The sequence below is a fragment of the Microchirus variegatus genome (genome assembly GCF_963457635.1).
Source record: "Microchirus variegatus genome assembly, chromosome: 15".
Classification (NCBI taxonomy): domain Eukaryota; kingdom Metazoa; phylum Chordata; class Actinopteri; order Pleuronectiformes; family Soleidae; genus Microchirus; species Microchirus variegatus.
The window spans coordinates 23447582-23460130 of NC_139816.1; positions in this window are offsets into that span (position 1 = coordinate 23447582).

The window sequence follows — 12549 nt, forward strand, 5'->3', positions numbered from 1 at the left end:
AAACAAGTCCAAACAATGAAATAATTGCAACATTTTACACTGAGTGTCCAGAAGTAACATTGTAAAGATGTTATGTTCACTTTTTAAGGTTTATATCATGTGGCAGGAGAAAAAAAGGGAAAATCTCCAAATGAGCTTATCTCACTCTAATGTACACATAAACATAGAAAAACAGAAAACAAGTCCAAACAATGAAATAATTGCAACATTTTACACTGAGTGTCCAGAAGTAACATTGTATAGATGTTATGTTCACTTTTTAAGGTTTATATCATGTGGCAGGAGAAAAAAAGGGAAAATCTCCAAATGAGCTTAACTCACTCTAATGCGCACTTTAACATAGAAAAACAGAAAACAAGTCCTAACAATGAAAAAATTGTAAAATTTTACACTGAGTGTCCAGAAGTAACATTGTAAAGATGTTATGTTCACTTTTTAAGGTTTATATCATGTGGCAGGAGAAAAAAATGGAAAATCTCCAAATGAGCTTATCTCACTCTAATGTACACATAAACATAGAAAAACAGAAAACAAGTCCAAACAATGAAATAATTGCAACATTTTACACTGAGTGTCCAGAAGTAACATTGTAAAGATGTTATGTTCACTTTTTAAGGTTTATATCATGTGGCAGGAGAAAAAAGGGAAAATCTCCAAATGAGCTTATCTCACTCTAATGTACACATAAACATAGAAAAACAGAAAACAAGTCCAAACAATGAAATAATTGCAACATTTTACACTGAGTGTCCACAAGTAACATTGTAAAGATGTTATGTTCACTTTTTAAGGTTTATATCATGTGGCAGGAGAAAAAAAGGGAAAATCTCCAAATGAGCCTAACTCACTCCAATGCGCACTTTAACATAGAAAAACAGAAAACAAGTCCAAACAATGAAGAAATTGTCAACTTTGACACTGAGTGTCCAGAAGTAACAATGTAAAGATGTTATGTTCACTTTTTAAGGTTTATATCATGTGGCAGGAGAAAAAAATGGAAAATCTCCAAAAGAGCTTAACTCACTCCAATGCGAACTTTAACATAGAAAAACAGAAAACAAGTCCAAACAATGAAAAAATTGTAAAATTTGACACTGAGTGTCCAGAAGTAACATTGTAAAGATGTTATGTTCACTTTTTAAGTTTTATATCATGTGGCAGGAGAAAAAAATGGAAAATCTCCAAATGAGCTTATCTCACTCTAATGTACACATAAACATAGAAAAACAGAAAACAAGTCCAAACAATGAAATAATTGCAACATTTTACACTGAGTGTCCAGATGTAACATTGTAAAGATGGTATGTTCACTTTTTAAGGTTTATATCATGTGGCAGGAGAAAAAAATGGAAAATCTCCAAATGAGCTTATCTCACTCTAATGTACACATAAACATAGAAAAACAGAAAACAAGTCCAAACAATTAAATAATTGCAACATTTTACACTGAGTGTCCAGAAGTAACAATGTAAAGATGTTATGTTCACTTTTTAAGGTTTATATCATGTGGCAGGAGAAAAAAATGGAAAATCTCCAAATGAGCTTAACTCACTCCAATGCGAACTTTAACATAGAAAAACAGAAAACAAGTCCAAACAATGAAAAAATTGTAAAATTTGACACTGAGTGTCCAGAAGTAACATTGTAAAGATGTTATGTTCACTTTTTAAGGTTTATATCATGTGGCAGGAGAAAAAAATGGAAAATCTCCAAATGAGCTTATCTCACTCTAATGTACACATAAACATAGAAAAACAGAAAACAAGTCCAAACAATGAAATAATTGCAACATTTTACACTGAGTGTCCAGAAGTAACATTGTAAAGATGTTATGTTCACTTTTTAAGGTTTATATCATGTGGCAGGAGAAAAAAAGGGAAAATCTCCAAATGAGCTTAACTCACTCCAATAGGCAAGTAAACATAGAAAAACAGAAAACAAGTCCAAACAATGAAATAATTGCAAAATTTTACACTGAGTGTCCAGAAGTAACATTGTAAAGATGTTATGTTCACTTTTTAAGGTTTATATCATGTGGCAGGAGAAAAAAATGGAAAATCTCCAAATGAGCTTAACTCACTCTGATGAACACATAAACATAGAAAAACAGAAAACAAGTCCAAACAATGAAATAATTGCAACATTTTACACTGAGTGTCCAGAAGTAACATTGTAAAGATGTTATGTTCATTTTTTTAAGTTTATATCATGTGGCAGGAGAAAAAAATGGAAAATCTCCAAATGAGCTTAACTCACTCCAGTGCGCAAGTAAACATAGAAAAACAGAAAACAAGTCCAAACAATGAAATAATTGCAACATTTTACACTGAGTGTCCAGAAGTAACATTGTAAAGATGTTATGTTCACTTTTTAAGGTTTATATCATGTGGCAGGAGAAAAAAATGGAAAATCTCCAAATGAGCTTAACTCACTCTGATGAACACATAAACATAGAAAAACAGAAAACAAGTCCAAACAATGAAATAATTGCAACATTGTACACTGAGTGTCCAGAAGTAACATTGTAAAGATGTTATGTTCACTTTTTAAGGTTTATATCATGTGGCAGGAAAAAAAAATGGAAAATCTCCAAATGAGCTTAACTCACTCTGATGAACACATAAACATAGAAAAACAGAAAACAAGTCCAAACAATGAAATAATTGCAATATTTTACATTGAGTGTCCAGAAGTAACATTGTAAAGATGTTATGTTCACTTTTTAAGGTTTATATCATGTGGCAGGAGAAAAAAATGGAAAATCTCCAAATGAGCTTAACTCACTCCAATGCGCACTTTAACATAGAAAAACAGAAAACAAGTCCAAACAATGAAAAAATTGTAAAATTTGACACTGAGTGTCCAGAAGTAACATTGTAAAGATGTTATGTTCACTTTTTAAGGTTTATATCATGTGGCAGGAGAAAAAAATGGAAAATCTCCAAATGAGCTTATCTCACTCTAATGTACACATAAACATAGAAAAACAGAAAACAAGTCCAAACAATGAAATAATTGCAACATTTTACACTGAGTGTCCAGAAGTAACATTGTAAAGATGTTATGTTCACTTTTTAAGGTTTATATCATGTGGCAGGAGAAAAAAATGGAAAATCTCCAAATGAGCTTAACTCACTCTGATGAACACATAAACATAGAAAAACAGAAAACAAGTCCAAACAACGAAAAAATTGCAACATTTTACACTGAGTGTCCAGAAGTAACATTGTAAAGATGTTATGTTCACTTTTTAAGGTTTATATCATGTGGCAGCAGAAAAAAATGGAAAATCTCCAAATGAGCTTAACTCACTCTAATGAACACATAAACATAGAAAAACAGAAAACAAGTCCAAACAACGAAAAAATTGCAACATTTTACACTGAGTGACCAGAAGTAACATTGTAAAGATGTTATGTTCACTTTTTAAGGTTTATATCATGTGGCAGGAGAAAAAAATGGAAAATCTCCAAATGAGCTTAACTCACTCTGATGAACACATAAACATAGAAAAACAGAAAACAAGTCCAAACAATGAAATAATTGCAACATTTTACACTGAGTGTCCAGAAGTAACATTGTAAAGATGTTATGTTCACTTGTTAAGGTTTATATCATGTGGAAGGAGAAAAAAATGGAAAATCTCCAAATGAGCTTCACTCACTCCAATAGGCAAGTAAACATAGAAAAACAGAAAGCAAGTCCAAACAATGAAATAATTGCAACGTTTTACACTGAGTGTCCAGAAGTAACATTGTAAAGATGTTATGTTCACTTTTTTAAGGTTTATATCATGTGGCAGGAGAAAAAAAATGGAAAATCTCCAAATGAGCTTAACTCACTCTAATGTACACATAAACATAGAAAAACAGAAAACAAGTCCAAACAATGAAATAATTGCAACATTTTACACTGAGTGTCCAGAAGTAACATTGTAAAGATGTTATGTTCACTTTTTAAGGTTTATATCATGTGGCAGGAGAAAAAAAGGGAAAATCTCCAAATGAGCCTAACTCACTCCAATGCGCACTTTAACATAGAAAAACAGAAAACAAGTCCAAACAATGAAAAAATTGCAACATTTTACACTGAGTGTCCAGAAGTAACAATGTAAAGATGTTATGTTCACTTTTTAAGGTTTATATCATGTGGCAGGAGAAAAAAATGGAAAATCTCCAAATGAGCTTAACTCACTCCAATGCGAACTTTAACATAGAAAAACAGAAAACAAGTCCAAACAATTAAAAAATTGTAAAATTTGACACTGAGTGTCCAGAAGTAACATTGTAAAGATGTTATGTTCACTTTTTAAGGTTTATATCATGTGGCAGGAGAAAAAAATGGAAAATCTCCAAATGAGCTTATCTCACTCTAATGTACACATAAACATAGAAAAACAGAAAACAAGTCCAAACAACGAAAAAATTGCAACATTTTATACTGAGTGTCCAGAAGTAACATTGTAAAGATGTTATGTTCACTTTTTAAGGTTTATATCATGTGGCAGGAGAAAAAAATGGAAAATCTCCAAATGAGCTTAACTCACTCCAGTGCACAAGTAAACATAGCAAAACAGAAAACAAGTCCAAACAATGAAATAATTGCAACATTTTACCCTGAGTGTCCAGAAGTAACATTGTAAAGATGTTATGTTCACTTGTTAAGGTTTATATCATGTGGCAGGAGAAAAAAATGGAAAATCTCCAAATGAGCTTAACTCACTCTAATGTACAGATGAACATAGAAAAACAGTAAACAGCTCCAAAAAATGAAATATTTGCATAATTGTACACTGAGTGTCCAGAAGTAACATTGTAAAGATGTTATGTTCACTTTTTAAGGTTTATATTATGTGGCAGCAGAAAAAAATGGAAAATCTCCAAATGAGCTTAACTCACTCTGATGAACACATAAACATAGAAAAACAGAAAACAAGTCCAAACAACGAAAAAATTGCAACATTTTACACTGAGTGTCCAGAAGTAACATTGTAAAGATGTTATGTTCACTTTTTAAGGTTTATATCATGTGGCAGGAGAAAAAAATGGAAAATCTCCAAATGAGCTTAACTCACTCCAGTGCGCAAGTAAACATAGAAAAACAGAAAACAAGTCCAAACAATGAAATAATTGCAACATTTTACACAGAGTGTCCAGAAGTAACATTGTAAAGATGTTATGTTCACTTTTTAAGGTTTATATCATGTGGCAGGAGAAAAAAATGGAAAATCTCCAAATGAGCTTAACTCACTCCTATAGGCAAGTAAACATAGAAAAACAGAAAACAAGTCCAAACAATGAAATAATTGCAACATTTTACACAGAGTGTCCAGAAGTAACATTGTAAAGATGTTATGTTCACTTTTTAAGGTTTATAACATGTGGCAGGAGAAAAAAATGGAAAATCTCCAAATGAGCTTAACTCACTCCAATAGGCAAGTAAACGTTGAAAAACAGGAAACAAGTCCAAACAATAAAATAATTGCAACATTTTAAACTGAGTGTCCAGAAGTAACATTGTAAAGATGTTATGTTCACTTTTTAGGTTTATATCATGTGGCAGGAAAAAAAAATGGAAAATCTCCAAATGAGCTTAACTCACTCTGATGAACACATAAACATAGAAAAACAGAAAACAAGTCCAAACAATGAAATAATTGCAATATTTTACATTTAGTGTCAAGAGGTAACATTGTAAAGATGTTATGTTCACTTTTTAAGGTTTATATCATGTGGCAAGAGAAAAAAATGGAAAATCTCCAAATGAGCTTAACTCACTCCAGTGCACAAGTAAACACAGAAAAACAGAAAACAAGTCCAAACAATGAAATAATTGCAACATTTTACCCTGAGTGTCCAGAAGTAACATTGTAAAGATGTTATGTTCACTTGTTAAGGTTTATATCATGTGGCAGGAGAAAAAAATGGAAAATCTCCAAATGAGCTTAACTCACTCTAATGTACACATAAACATAGAAAAACAGTAAACAGCTCCAAAAAATGAAATATTTGCATAATTGTACACTGAGTGTCCAGAAGTAACATTGTAAAGATGTTATGTTCATTTTTTTAAGTTTATATCATGTGGCAGGAGAAAAAAATGGAAAATCTCCAAATGAGCTTAACTCACTCCAATGCGAACTTTAACATAGAAAAACAGAAAACAAGTCCAAACAATGAAAAAATTGTAAAATTTGACACTGAGTGTCCAGAAGTAACATTGTAAAGATGTTATGTTCACTTTTTAAGGTTTATATCATGTGGCAGGAGAAAAAAATGGAAAATCTCCAAATGAGCTTATCTCACTCTAATGTACACATAAACATAGAAAAACAGAAAACAAGTCCAAACAATGAAATAATTGCAACATTTTACACTGAGTGTCCAGAAGTAACATTGTAAAGATGTTATGTTCACTTTTTAAGGTTTATATCATGTGGCAGGAGAAAAAAAGGGAAAATCTCCAAATGAGCTTATCTCACTCTAATGTACACATAAACATAGAAAAACAGAAAACAAGTCCAAACAATGAAATAATTGCAACATTTTACACTGAGTGTCCAGAAGTAACATTGTATAGATGTTATGTTCACTTTTTAAGGTTTATATCATGTGGCAGGAGAAAAAAAGGGAAAATCTCCAAATGAGCTTAACTCACTCTAATGCGCACTTTAACATAGAAAAACAGAAAACAAGTCCTAACAATGAAAAAATTGTAAAATTTTACACTGAGTGTCCAGAAGTAACATTGTAAAGATGTTATGTTCACTTTTTAAGGTTTATATCATGTGGCAGGAGAAAAAAATGGAAAATCTCCAAATGAGCTTAACTCACTCTAATGTACACATAAACATAGAAAAACAGAAAACAAGTCCAAACAATGAAATAATTGCAACATTTTACACTGAGTGTCCAGAAGTAACATTGTAAAGATGTTATGTTCACTTTTTAAGGTTTATATCATGTGGAAGGAGAAAAAAATGGAAAATCTCCAAATGAGCTTAACTCACTCCAGTGCACAAGTAAACATAGCAAAACAGAAAACAAGTCCAAACAATGAAATAATTGCAACATTTTACCCTGAGTGTCCAGAAGTAACATTGTAAAGATGTTATGTTCACTTGTTAAGGTTTATATCATGTGGCAGGAGAAAAAAATGGAAAATCTCCAAATGAGCTTAACTCACTCTAATGTACAGATGAACATAGAAAAACAGTAAACAGCTCCAAAAAATGAAATATTTGCATAATTGTACACTGAGTGTCCAGAAGTAACATTGTAAAGATGTTATGTTCACTTTTTAAGGTTTATATTATGTGGCAGCAGAAAAAAATGGAAAATCTCCAAATGAGCTTAACTCACTCTGATGAACACATAAACATAGAAAAACAGAAAACAAGTCCAAACAACGAAAAAATTGCAACATTTTACACTGAGTGTCCAGAAGTAACATTGTAAAGATGTTATGTTCACTTTTTAAGGTTTATATCATGTGGCAGGAGAAAAAAATGGAAAATCTCCAAATGAGCTTAACTCACTCCAATAAGCAAGTAAACATAGAAAAACAGAAAACAAGTCCAAACAATGAAATAATTGCAAAATTTTACACTGAGTGTCCAGAAGTAACATTGTAAAGATGTTATGTTCACTTTTTAAGGTTTATATCATGTGGCAGGAGAAAAAAATGGAAAATCTCCAAATGAGCTTAACTCACTCTGATGAACACATAAACATAGAAAAACAGAAAACAAGTCCAAACAATGAAATAATTGCAACATTTTACACTGAGTGTCCAGAAGTAACATTGTAAAGATGTTATGTTCATTTTTTTAAGTTTATATCATGTGGCAGGAGAAAAAAATGGAAAATCTCCAAATGAGCTTAACTCACTCCAGTGCGCAAGTAAACATAGAAAAACAGAAAACAAGTCCAAACAATGAAATAATTGCAACATTTTACACAGAGTGTCCAGAAGTAACATTGTAAAGATGTTATGTTCACTTTTTAAGGTTTATATCATGTGGCAGGAGAAAAAAATGGAAAATCTCCAAATGAGCTTAACTCACTCCAATAGGCAAGTAAACATAGAAAAACAGAAAACAAGTCCAAACAATGAAATAATTGCAACATTTTACACAGAGTGTCCAGAAGTAACATTGTAAAGATGTTATGTTCACTTTTTAGGTTTATATCATGTGGCAGGAAAAAAAAATGGAAAATCTCCAAATGAGCTTAACTCACTCTGATGAACACATAAACATAGAAAAACAGAAAACAAGTCCAAACAATGAAATAATTGCAATATTTTACATTTAGTGTCAAGAGGTAACATTGTAAAGATGTTATGTTCACTTTTTAAGGTTTATATCATGTGGCAAGAGAAAAAAATGGAAAATCTCCAAATGAGCTTAACTCACTCCAGTGCACAAGTAAACACAGAAAAACAGAAAACAAGTCCAAACAATGAAATAATTGCAACATTTTACCCTGAGTGTCCAGAAGTAACATTGTAAAGATGTTATGTTCACTTGTTAAGGTTTATATCATGTGGCAGGAGAAAAAAATGGAAAATCTCCAAATGAGCTTAACTCACTCTAATGTACACATAAACATAGAAAAACAGTAAACAGCTCCAAAAAATGAAATATTTGCATAATTGTACACTGAGTGTCCAGAAGTAACATTGTAAAGATGTTATGTTCATTTTTTTAAGTTTATATCATGTGGCAGGAGAAAAAAATGGAAAATCTCCAAATGAGCTTAACTCACTCCAATGCGAACTTTAACATAGAAAAACAGAAAACAAGTCCAAACAATGAAAAAATTGTAAAATTTGACACTGAGTGTCCAGAAGTAACATTGTAAAGATGTTATGTTCACTTTTTAAGGTTTATATCATGTGGCAGGAGAAAAAAATGGAAAATCTCCAAATGAGCTTATCTCACTCTAATGTACACATAAACATAGAAAAACAGAAAACAAGTCCAAACAATGAAATAATTGCAACATTTTACACTGAGTGTCCAGAAGTAACATTGTAAAGATGTTATGTTCACTTTTTAAGGTTTATATCATGTGGCAGGAGAAAAAAAGGGAAAATCTCCAAATGAGCTTATCTCACTCTAATGTACACATAAACATAGAAAAACAGAAAACAAGTCCAAACAATGAAATAATTGCAACATTTTACACTGAGTGTCCAGAAGTAACATTGTATAGATGTTATGTTCACTTTTTAAGGTTTATATCATGTGGCAGGAGAAAAAAAGGGAAAATCTCCAAATGAGCTTAACTCACTCTAATGCGCACTTTAACATAGAAAAACAGAAAACAAGTCCTAACAATGAAAAAATTGTAAAATTTTACACTGAGTGTCCAGAAGTAACATTGTAAAGATGTTATGTTCACTTTTTAAGGTTTATATCATGTGGCAGGAGAAAAAAATGGAAAATCTCCAAATGAGCTTAACTCACTCTAATGTACACATAAACATAGAAAAACAGAAAACAAGTCCAAACAATGAAATAATTGCAACATTTTACACTGAGTGTCCAGAAGTAACATTGTAAAGATGTTATGTTCACTTTTTAAGGTTTATATCATGTGGAAGGAGAAAAAAATGGAAAATCTCCAAATGAGCTTAACTCACTCCAGTGCACAAGTAAACATAGCAAAACAGAAAACAAGTCCAAACAATGAAATAATTGCAACATTTTACCCTGAGTGTCCAGAAGTAACATTGTAAAGATGTTATGTTCACTTGTTAAGGTTTATATCATGTGGCAGGAGAAAAAAATGGAAAATCTCCAAATGAGCTTAACTCACTCTAATGTACAGATGAACATAGAAAAACAGTAAACAGCTCCAAAAAATGAAATATTTGCATAATTGTACACTGAGTGTCCAGAAGTAACATTGTAAAGATGTTATGTTCACTTTTTAAGGTTTATATTATGTGGCAGCAGAAAAAAATGGAAAATCTCCAAATGAGCTTAACTCACTCTGATGAACACATAAACATAGAAAAACAGAAAACAAGTCCAAACAACGAAAAAATTGCAACATTTTACACTGAGTGTCCAGAAGTAACATTGTAAAGATGTTATGTTCACTTTTTAAGGTTTATATTATGTGGCAGCAGAAAAAAATGGAAAATCTCCAAATGAGCTTATCTCACTCTAATGTACACATAAACATAGAAAAACAGAAAACAAGTCCAAACAACGAAAAAATTGCAACATTTTATACTGAGTGTCCAGAAGTAACATTGTAAAGATGTTATGTTCACTTTTTAAGGTTTATATCATGTGGCAGGAGAAAAAAATGGAAAATCTCCAAATGAGCTTAACTCACTCTGATGAACACATAAACATAGAAAAACAGAAAACAAGTCCAAACAATGAAATAATTGCAACATTTTACACTGAGTGTCCAGAAGTAACATTGTAAAGATGTTATGTTCATTTTTTTAAGTTTATATCATGTGGCAGGAGAAAAAAATGGAAAATCTCCAAATGAGCTTAACTCACTCCAGTGCGCAAGTAAACATAGAAAAACAGAAAACAAGTCCAAACAATGAAATAATTGCAACATTTTACACTGAGTGTCCAGAAGTAACATTGTAAAGATGTTATGTTCACTTTTTAAGGTTTATATCATGTGGCAGGAGAAAAAAATGGAAAATCTCCAAATGAGCTTAACTCACTCTGATGAACACATAAACATAGAAAAACAGAAAACAAGTCCAAACAATGAAATAATTGCAACATTGTACACTGAGTGTCCAGAAGTAACATTGTAAAGATGTTATGTTCACTTTTTAAGGTTTATATCATGTGGCAGGAAAAAAAAATGGAAAATCTCCAAATGAGCTTAACTCACTCTGATGAACACATAAACATAGAAAAACAGAAAACAAGTCCAAACAATGAAATAATTGCAATATTTTACATTGAGTGTCCAGAAGTAACATTGTAAAGATGTTATGTTCACTTTTTAAGGTTTATATCATGTGGCAGGAGAAAAAAATGGAAAATCTCCAAATGAGCTTAACTCACTCCAATGCGCACTTTAACATAGAAAAACAGAAAACAAGTCCAAACAATGAAAAAATTGTAAAATTTGACACTGAGTGTCCAGAAGTAACATTGTAAAGATGTTATGTTCACTTTTTAAGGTTTATATCATGTGGCAGGAGAAAAAAATGGAAAATCTCCAAATGAGCTTATCTCACTCTAATGTACACATAAACATAGAAAAACAGAAAACAAGTCCAAACAATGAAATAATTGCAACATTTTACACTGAGTGTCCAGAAGTAACATTGTAAAGATGTTATGTTCACTTTTTAAGGTTTATATCATGTGGCAGGAGAAAAAAATGGAAAATCTCCAAATGAGCTTAACTCACTCTGATGAACACATAAACATAGAAAAACAGAAAACAAGTCCAAACAACGAAAAAATTGCAACATTTTACACTGAGTGTCCAGAAGTAACATTGTAAAGATGTTATGTTCACTTTTTAAGGTTTATATCATGTGGCAGCAGAAAAAAATGGAAAATCTCCAAATGAGCTTAACTCACTCTAATGAACACATAAACATAGAAAAACAGAAAACAAGTCCAAACAACGAAAAAATTGCAACATTTTACACTGAGTGACCAGAAGTAACATTGTAAAGATGTTATGTTCACTTTTTAAGGTTTATATCATGTGGCAGGAGAAAAAAATGGAAAATCTCCAAATGAGCTTAACTCACTCTGATGAACACATAAACATAGAAAAACAGAAAACAAGTCCAAACAATGAAATAATTGCAACATTTTACACTGAGTGTCCAGAAGTAACATTGTAAAGATGTTATGTTCACTTGTTAAGGTTTATATCATGTGGAAGGAGAAAAAAATGGAAAATCTCCAAATGAGCTTCACTCACTCCAATAGGCAAGTAAACATAGAAAAACAGAAAGCAAGTCCAAACAATGAAATAATTGCAACGTTTTACACTGAGTGTCCAGAAGTAACATTGTAAAGATGTTATGTTCACTTTTTTAAGGTTTATATCATGTGGCAGGAGAAAAAAAATGGAAAATCTCCAAATGAGCTTAACTCACTCTAATGTACACATAAACATAGAAAAACAGAAAACAAGTCCAAACAATGAAATAATTGCAACATTTTACACTGAGTGTCCAGAAGTAACATTGTAAAGATGTTATGTTCACTTTTTAAGGTTTATATCATGTGGCAGGAGAAAAAAAGGGAAAATCTCCAAATGAGCCTAACTCACTCCAATGCGCACTTTAACATAGAAAAACAGAAAACAAGTCCAAACAATGAAAAAATTGCAACATTTTACACTGAGTGTCCAGAAGTAACAATGTAAAGATGTTATGTTCACTTTTTAAGGTTTATATCATGTGGCAGGAGAAAAAAATGGAAAATCTCCAAATGAGCTTAACTCACTCCAATGCGAACTTTAACATAGAAAAACAGAAAACAAGTCCAAACAATTAAAAAATTGTAAAATTTGACACTGAGTGTCCAGA